Consider the following 9,056-nt stretch of genomic DNA (forward strand, 5'->3'; position numbering starts at 1 on the left):
TAAACTAGGTCAACTTATAAATTTTTAACTTAAACCAAATTTTTTTCATCTAATAATCTTTCATTTCGCATTTCTCAAACATCACAAATTTACCTAAACAATTACAGTACATTCCCTTAATCTTAAAAAGGAAAAAAACTACCTATATACATTCTCAACCAAAAAGATTATCCCTATTAGATTACAAAAAGTTTAAAAGATAAAAAAGTGAAAAAAAAAAAAAGGAAAACCTGAAAAATACCAACCAAAATTAAAAGTTGCTACAAAAAACAAAGAAAATCCTTAATAAAACCAATATCATTGATAGAAAGAAACATTACAAGTACTTTTTGTCAAGCCACATGGCTTGAGAAACAAACTTGGGAACATTCTCACTCATTCTCATAACTATCAATATGTGAATCCCAACTCGATTTGCCAAATGGGGCCCTATCACACCACAGAAAGTGTGAACCTTCATTATTCTATAAATTGCACCATGAGAACTTTATTAAAGGTGAAGGGGGAAAATAACTATTTTTAAAATGGTACAAGATACATGGTGATTTTCATTATTGTCATATAGATGAATTTATATTAACTATTTCTTTTATTTTATTTTTTATAGATATGAAGGCTTCACCTAGTGGAAGGTCAGAAGAGAATCCAAGCCCCACAATCCCGTCACCGACACCGAGATCTAGACCCACTTCTAAAGCAGCTACTTCTTGTGCAAGTAGCCGATTTCCAATGCCAGTAGACATAGAACAGGAGGATGAGTTTAATGAGGATGAGGAGATGGGTATTGGGGATCTACCACCTCCATCTACAACTCCATCTCAACCACGAAATACTAGAAAAAGGTCTTGGACATGGGAGCATTTTACCAGGATTCCTGGTAATCCTGAGAACCCACAGGCCCAATGCCACCACTGTGGGCAACTCTGCAAATGTCATTCAAAGAAGCACGGCACCGCTGTCTTAATAGCCCATCTCCAAGGTTGCCAGCGATATAAAATGTCGAAGGGAGAGGCAGCCACTGATCAGACCAAGCTTAGTTACGAAGCTTCTACGGCCACTGATGGTACACAGATAAAGAAAATGGTCATCCCTCAATACAGTGAGAAATTGGTGAGGGATATACTTGCAGAGATGATAATTGAAGATGAGATGCCTTTTACCACAGTCGATAAAAGAGGCTTCCGAAAGTTTGTCAAGACTCTTGAGTCACGATTTCCATTGCCATCACGGTATACGGTGATGCGGGATTGTATGAAGAAGCATGCAAAAGAGAAGGCAGAGATGAAGAAGATGTTCACTACCACTAGCCAGAGAGTGTCATTTACGACTGACACATGGACTTCCATACAGAACATTTCCTACATGTGTATCACAGCGCACTACATTGATAGTGAATGGAATTTGAGGAAACGGATTATTGGGTTCAAAGAAATTATTGATCATAAGGGAGCATCAATTAGGGCACTGATGGATGATTGTTTGAAGGATTGGGGAATTCAAAAGGTTTTATGTATTGCAGTTGACAATGCCAGTGCCAATGACACCGCAATTGAATGGTTCAAGAGAAATACGAGTATGAAAGCTGATGTCATCCGCAACCACGAATTTATTCATGTTCGATGTTGTGCTCATATCCTCAACCTTATTGTCAGTGAGGGGTTAAAAGAGGTTGATGATTCCATTACCAGAGTCCGCAACATTGTGCGGTATGTGAGGGCTTCCCCTCAAAGGCTGTCAAAGTTCAAGAAAATAGCAAGCCAGCTTGGAATTTCATGTTCTAAGACATTGTGTTTGGATGTTCCGACTCGATGGAACTCAACATACCTTATGTTGGATGGGGCACTTAAGTATGCTTTGCTGGAGCCTGCAGGAAAGGGGCTTGGTGCGCCAGACACACATGACTGGACTAGTGTGGGGTATTTTGTGAGATTTTTACAAGTTTTTTATGATATGACTATGCGGATATCTGGATCCGCATATACAACTGCAAACTTATTCTTCAGCGAGCTCTCAGAGCTTCACTACCACTTGCAAGAAGGTTGTACGAGTTCATGTGGATTATTATCTGGTATGGCTATGAGGATGCAGGCCAAATATGATAAATATTGGGGGGATGTTGAGAAAATAAATAGATTGCTTTTTGTGGCTGTGATCCTTGACCCCCGATATAAGTTGGCCTTGATAGAATTTTGGGCAAATTCCACAATGGGGGCAGTGAAGGCTGCACAGTTTATTACAGGGCTTAAAAAGGATCTTGATGACTTATATTCTCACTACAACAATAGTGGTCAGCCTTCATCCGCAGCGGGCACCTCACACTCGAGGCCGACACCTCTATTCGATGACCGTAGCTCAGATGACTCATTAAATCCACCTCGTCGAGGTTATAACATTATGAATCAGTATCATCAGCTCGTTGCAACGAGGAATATTATGCAGTGTACTTCTGAGATTGAACGGTATTTTATGGAAGAGGTCGAGGCACCTAGCGAGTCATTTCAGCTTTTAACTTGGTGGAAGGTTAATTCCACCAAGTATCAGATCCTTTCTCGTATTGCCCGAGATGTGATGGTCATTCCAATCACTACAGTTGCCTCTGAGTCAGCATTTAGCACTGGAGGTCGAGTATTGGATTCTTACCGGAGTTCATTGTCACCGTCAACTGTGGAGGCCCTCGTTTGCACACAGAATTGGTTGAGTGATACGCCCATTGGACTAGATACCATTGGCTTTGATGCTGATAGTTATAAGCTTGAATCAGGTAACTTTGTTTGAGTATTTCAATTGATTTATTTAATTCTTTTTATGATTTCATAAATCTATTAACCTTATACTTTTTATGATTTCATAGATATAATTGTGAATCCTAGCATACTTGCCGATGACTGATACTTGGAGTGTGGCTAAGTTGATAAACTCGCGATTAAAAAATATTGGTGAGAAATGATAATCATTTGTTTCTGAATCATTTTTTTCTTTTTATTGATTGTGACTTTTTATTTTAATTTCAGGTATCACCAACGAGTCAACGACAAACCACGATATATTGAAAGATGTTTTGGAGCACCTCTGTATTGGAAGATGTTTTTATTTTGGTATTGGAATTTGGAAGATGTTCGGAATAGCATTTAAACTATTATCAATGTTTTGGACAAATGTATAAGAGTTTTCTTAAAGATGTAATATGTATTATATATATTTATATATCTATATATCATTTTTTTTCAAAAAAAAAAAAAAAAAAAAACTCGGAATCGGAATCGGAATCGGGCGGATGTCGGAGCCCGATTCCGTTTGGAATCCATCGGAACTCCGATCGGAGTTCGAACTCCGAACAAGGTATCGGAGTCGGAGTCGGAGTGAAACTCCGTGTCCGACTCCAGTCGGAGTCGGAGTTCGGAATTGGCAATTCCGACTCCGTCGGAGTCGGAGCCCAGGCCTAACATCAAGTTAGTTTCTGGTTATAAATATAGTACTAGCCACCTATCAGTACTATCTACCGTATGTGCATATTTATGAGAATGTGTGTGTGATTTTAGTGTATTCCGATGAAAGAAGCAAGATTAAGTGTGGAGGGGACCTTTTAATGCTTATGGGCCCAATTAGCTGGTAAGTCTACTAAGCCCATGAGACCAGCAACTTACGGCAACCCAAGCACAGGTTGTCAACCAGATAATAACCAAGTAGCGAGTAGATAGCAACCCCATTATATTATGAAGAAATCACTCCAATTAATAAAAAAAAAATTATGGAAATATATTTTTGGAAGATAGTTATATGCTCTTCCCTACACCTCTATGAATAGCCTATAGGAGATAATAAATACTTAATTTGATTTAATTCATCTTTTACATACACTTAATCTCATATTATTAATCTGACTTTGGTATCAAAGTATTCCAGGGGCAACTAGAGCCGCCCATCAATTTGTTACAGGTCATCCGTATGATTGGTGGTGTGAAATACGTCCCTAACAAACTGCATTGCTAGAAGCAAGGTTAAGTGCATTACATCTTAATTTTTATGTATGAGAGTATGTAATTTTATGTTATATGTCCTGACATTTTAGTCTCTGTTAAATCCCAAGCAGAGATTTGGAGCGTCACATATAATAAAACATGAAAAGTCTAAAACATATGAATTATAGAGTAGAATTATATTTCTATTCTGTTTTGTAACCGAGGCATCTTTTCTCCAGGTGATTCAAAACTCACCACGCCAATGACTTAGTGCATCTTTTCTTCCTTTGCTTTTCCCCACACAACGACATAAAATCCAATTACAGTAGCGGCTGCTCCAATCAAATTACAACCATTTAAGACTATTATTTTCTTATTTCTATCATTTTTAAATACACAAGATAGAAGAAGCAGCTGTAAAGAAGGATCATTCAATCCTTGGATTATCCTGCCTGGTAAAATAACGAAAATATTTAAACCAAATCATTCGTTATGAGTTAGGACATGATTTTAGTTGGCAGTTTTATCCACTTTAATCGAATTAGGTCTCGTCTGGGGAATGAGATGAGCTGATAAATCTGTTAATAGAAATGAAATAGTTTGTTAATAGTAATGATATTGTTTGAGTTCAAAGAGATGGGAACATCAATTTCACACCCCAAAATAACGAATCAAGTGTTTTTTGATCTCAAAGCGAGACCCTCTAGGATTAAGCATCAAGGTTTTGCACTTAAGATTCACAACTTATTCCAAATCAAAACACATTTCTACTTCATAGGAAACATCATTAAGGTCTTATAGGACTTCAGATCGAATCCCACAAGGGTAATTTTCCTTCGTATGACTAACATTATGGTTCAATTTACATTTAACAAAAAATAAAAAAAAACTAAGATTTATACTTCACAAAATCATGAATATTTCAATTCATTATCAAAAGCAAAACACACATTTCTCTTTCACATTTGTATTAGCATCTCCAATGGTCAACCCACCACAAAGTTAGATTTACATAAACAAAGTTAGATTTGCATAAGGTACTACCTTCCATAGTGTTGCTACCCCAAGCAAGCACCACAGGAAGCAAAGTACTCACTACCTCGACGAGCACCCAGGGGATGCAAAGTACTCGTACCCCAAACAAGCACTAAGGGAGGAAAAGTGTTCTTACCCTGGGCGAGCACTACAGGGAACAAAGTGCTTGTACCCAAGTTGAGCACCACAGGAGGTGAAGTTCTTGCCCTAGACAAGTATCATGGAGAGCAAAAGGGCTAGTCATATCGGCGTGATACTTGGAGAGGGAAAGTGCTTACTTTCAAGGGGCCGAGCAGCATGGAGAGAATCATAGAGAGAGCAAAAGTGCTCACCACCCAAGTGAGCACCACAGGAAGTAAAGTGTTTGACACCTCAATGAGAACTAGTGGACACAAAGTGCTCATACACCAAGTGAGGCAAATTGCTCGCCCCCAGACGAGCACAATGGAGAGCAAAAGTGATCGTCACCTCAGCAACTACCAAGGGAGCAAAGTGTTCGAGCACCATGGGAAGTAAAGTGCTTGTCATCTAGGCGAACACCGTAAGAAGCAAAGTACTTGCCCCTAGTCAAGAGCCATAAAAAGCAAAGAATTCGCTTCTCAGTGTGCGAGTATCGTGGGAGGGAAAGTGCTCGCCACCTTTGTACCAAAACAAGAGTGATGAGAAGACATTTTTGGAGTTGAGCTCGGCACAGGCTGGAGGTGAGCAGGAGTAGAGTTGCTTCTTTTGGCATGAAAATCAGTAAATATCCACCTTTAGGCCTGAGCTTGGAGGCATAGCTTTCTTAAGAGGGAAAAAGAAGAGTTTGAAACTATCGAATAGGCATATACATATGGAGGTGGCCTTGATGACAAGACAAAAGGCTAAATGCAAAGAAGGGGTCTGCACACACAACATGAAAAGACCAAAACTATACTTGCTAACCTCTCAGGCTACAATAAAGAGAAGGGAATTTCTAGCCCAAAAGTCATCCCATCGGATGCATCCAAAATCGTATCAGAATTAATTGACACATTGATGTAAAAAGACGAAAAAACTGAAATGGCTACACAATAAAATTGTCTTTTGCAAATGCAGATCCAGTTAGTAAGAGTGTAGCCAATTCGGTTCGGTCTGATTTTGTATATTTTTTAGAACTGAATATCGATTTTGAATTTTAAGAACCGATACCGGATGGATTCATTATCGAAACTGGAACTTTCGATTATTTCAATTTCGATTAAGTTTTTTCCGATTTTATGAATTATCTATATTAGTAATAGTATGTTTACATATACTAAACTATTAGTATATTTATATTATAGTATAAATACATTTATTTTATAATAATTAACATATACTAAAATAGTATTGAATTTAACTATAGTTTATATAAATTATAGACTTTTTATACAAATATATATGATCAAATGTGAAAAATGTATTTATAAAAAGAATATATATTATAATTTATTATTTCAAAAATATATTTATCCTTGATATATATATATTTCAAAAGTAAGTTTATATTAATGTTTATGTTTAAGATTAAAATTTATATTATATTAATCTTATATTATAATATTAAAATTTATATGTTGTATTACAAATTATAAGATTATTTTTATGTTATATCACCTATTATATTAATTTTATGTTATAAGATTAATAGACTAGAATAATAAAATTATAATTTTATGTTATATTAATTAATAATTTAGTGTCTAATACATATAATATAATATAAAAATTATAAATATATGTACCGGTCCAGTTTCAAAATATGAAAACCGGTACTGCACAAGTTTAAGACCAATTTCGATTCTTAAGAACCGGTACTACATTAGACCGCTTAAAAATTGATTTAGTCTAGTTCAACCGGTTTTTTTTTTTTTTTTTGTTCTTTTTACCGATTAGATATAATAAAATTTGAAGTCTAAATAGCTGCTGATACGAAGGGTATCGATGCTATGCAATTAAATGACACCTATTTACCTTGAACTATAACCAATAACATAATATCATGAATGGTACTTTAGTATGCACGTATACAAGAAAAGCATAAGCTTCGAGGCTGAACTGTTTTTTTTTTTAATCATAAGTGAAAATGTCATTTTTATAAAATTAATTTTTGATTTAACTTTTATCAAGTATAATCATGTCAAACTTTTTAGAGTAATACTATATATAATCGTGGAGTGCACAAGCGCTATGTAATCGTTTTAAAAAAGAATGAGATCCACTATTAAAAAATTAATTTTTTTTTCATGTGAGTCATATTTACTCATTTTTATCAAAAAGATTGCGTGACTTTTTATGCAAATATATTTCATGACTGTAAATATAATTTTTAGTTTGGGTTAGTTGGAAGAGATAATTGTCAAAATTTGTAGTTAGTGAGGCTTTGTATATTTATCACTATATTTTATATTTTACATCTCAAATGATTAAAATCGATATATTGGGTCTTCAAATTATAAAAACTTTCACTTTACACACTAATTTAATTTTAGTCGTTGAGTTTAATGAAAAGAGAAACCTCAGAGCCGGTTGGGTGTGATACATTTATTTACACTGTCCAATAGAATCTCAACAAATATGAAATTTATTTATCTTATAGTAGGTCTCACAGCAGGCTATGATTTCACTTGCCCTTTCTCTGCTCTCCCCCAAGCGGCGAGCGCCCTTCCCGTATCCCAATTCTCCTCTCCCCTTTAATTCTTCTTTTCTTTTCTTCTCCCCTCCCGATTCTCCTCTTTCTCTCCTACCCCTTTTCCCTTTCTCTCTTCTCTCTCCCGTGGCCTATGCTCTTTCTCATGTTGATTGTGTCCCTTTCTCTCCCAATGTATATATACACACACACACTAATATTAGTTGGAGTTTCTGTATTCTAGAAATCTCATCATGCTAGCTTCTCTGTGGGAGTGTCCAAACCTCCCACCTGTGCAGTATGCAGTCTATTTTCCCAATTTGACTCATTTAATCACCATCACACACTCACTTTGTCGTCCCCCCCCCCCCCCCCCCCCCCCCTTCTTTCCCTATGCTTCTGCCTCATTTCTATGGTTGTATTTCAAAAAGTAACCGATTTGACAGTAAGTTAAGACGAGTAAGAAGAACCAGAGGAACTATGACTGGCTATCTATTTTTCAACGATCAACTCTCAAAGCATACATCGATTTTCGGTCTCCGTTTGTGGGTTGTGCTTGGTATATGCATAGGAGCAGCCATTGTTCTCATACTTTTCCTTATATCTCTCTGGTTCACGTCTAGATGCAAGAGTTCTTATCCTTCATTTGCTTCCATGCCAGTTAAGAAGGCTCTCAAAATCCCATCATCTCAAACATCTCTAAAGAAATCCAAGAAATTCGAGTCGACCTTTCCCAGAAACCAACTCACCCCTACCGGACCCCAACACTAATGCCTACCACCACACTTCTAACCCCAACTCATTGTCGGAATCGGAGCCATTATGCAAAGCTCAACCCCTGCTTCTTCAGCAAGAGGAACTGAGGAAGAGAGCCTGATGGCTGGTCGGAATAGAATTCACGTAGAAAATGGGAAACGTCACTGGATTTGTACTCGTACCCCGACGGGGGGAGCAGGTCGCGACGGGGGTGGGGGGAGTAGAAGACTGTGCTTTATCTTACGTCGAGAGAGAGAGAGAGAGAGAGAGAGAGTGGCCGAAGCGTCGAGTTGAAGGAGAAATGAGTATAGAAAAAAATGTGATCAGATACATGCATGTCTAATCTCTCATCCACTGAAACCAATACGTGACAGCACCTCATTCGTTGGTGTAAAAATAATATCACACCCGACCCGGCCCCAGCCCCCAGGCGTCTCTCTTAGATGATTCCAGGTAATCTTGACTCTGAAATGTTAAGGAGGATGCAACTTATTCGTCATACCCAGCCCGTTTATAGGCCCAAGTCCAAGAGGGACCAAACCCAGTGTCCAAGAGTACGCGGAGCGGTGCGAGAGGATCGATATTCTCAAGAATGTGATATTTAAGAAAAAAAAATATTTTATTTATTTATTTTGGTGTGTTAGGGTTTAATGCATTTTGTATTTTTTGTTTTCGTT

General features: G+C 37.1%; 1 long non-coding RNA gene across 1 annotated transcript; it reads left to right on the top strand.

The window, feature by feature from the left end:
- The first annotated feature begins 2,501 nt into the window (after positions 1-2,501).
- Positions 2,502-3,151, top strand: LOC122296525. The gene is made up of 3 exons (XR_006238578.1): positions 2,502-2,761; positions 2,852-2,936; positions 3,012-3,151. It is a non-coding gene; the product is annotated as an uncharacterized LOC122296525 (long non-coding RNA).
- Positions 3,152-9,056: the final 5,905 nt, after the last annotated feature.

The sequence above is a fragment of the Carya illinoinensis genome, chromosome 15 (assembly GCF_018687715.1).
Source record: "Carya illinoinensis cultivar Pawnee chromosome 15, C.illinoinensisPawnee_v1, whole genome shotgun sequence".
Lineage (NCBI taxonomy): Eukaryota > Viridiplantae > Streptophyta > Magnoliopsida > Fagales > Juglandaceae > Carya > Carya illinoinensis.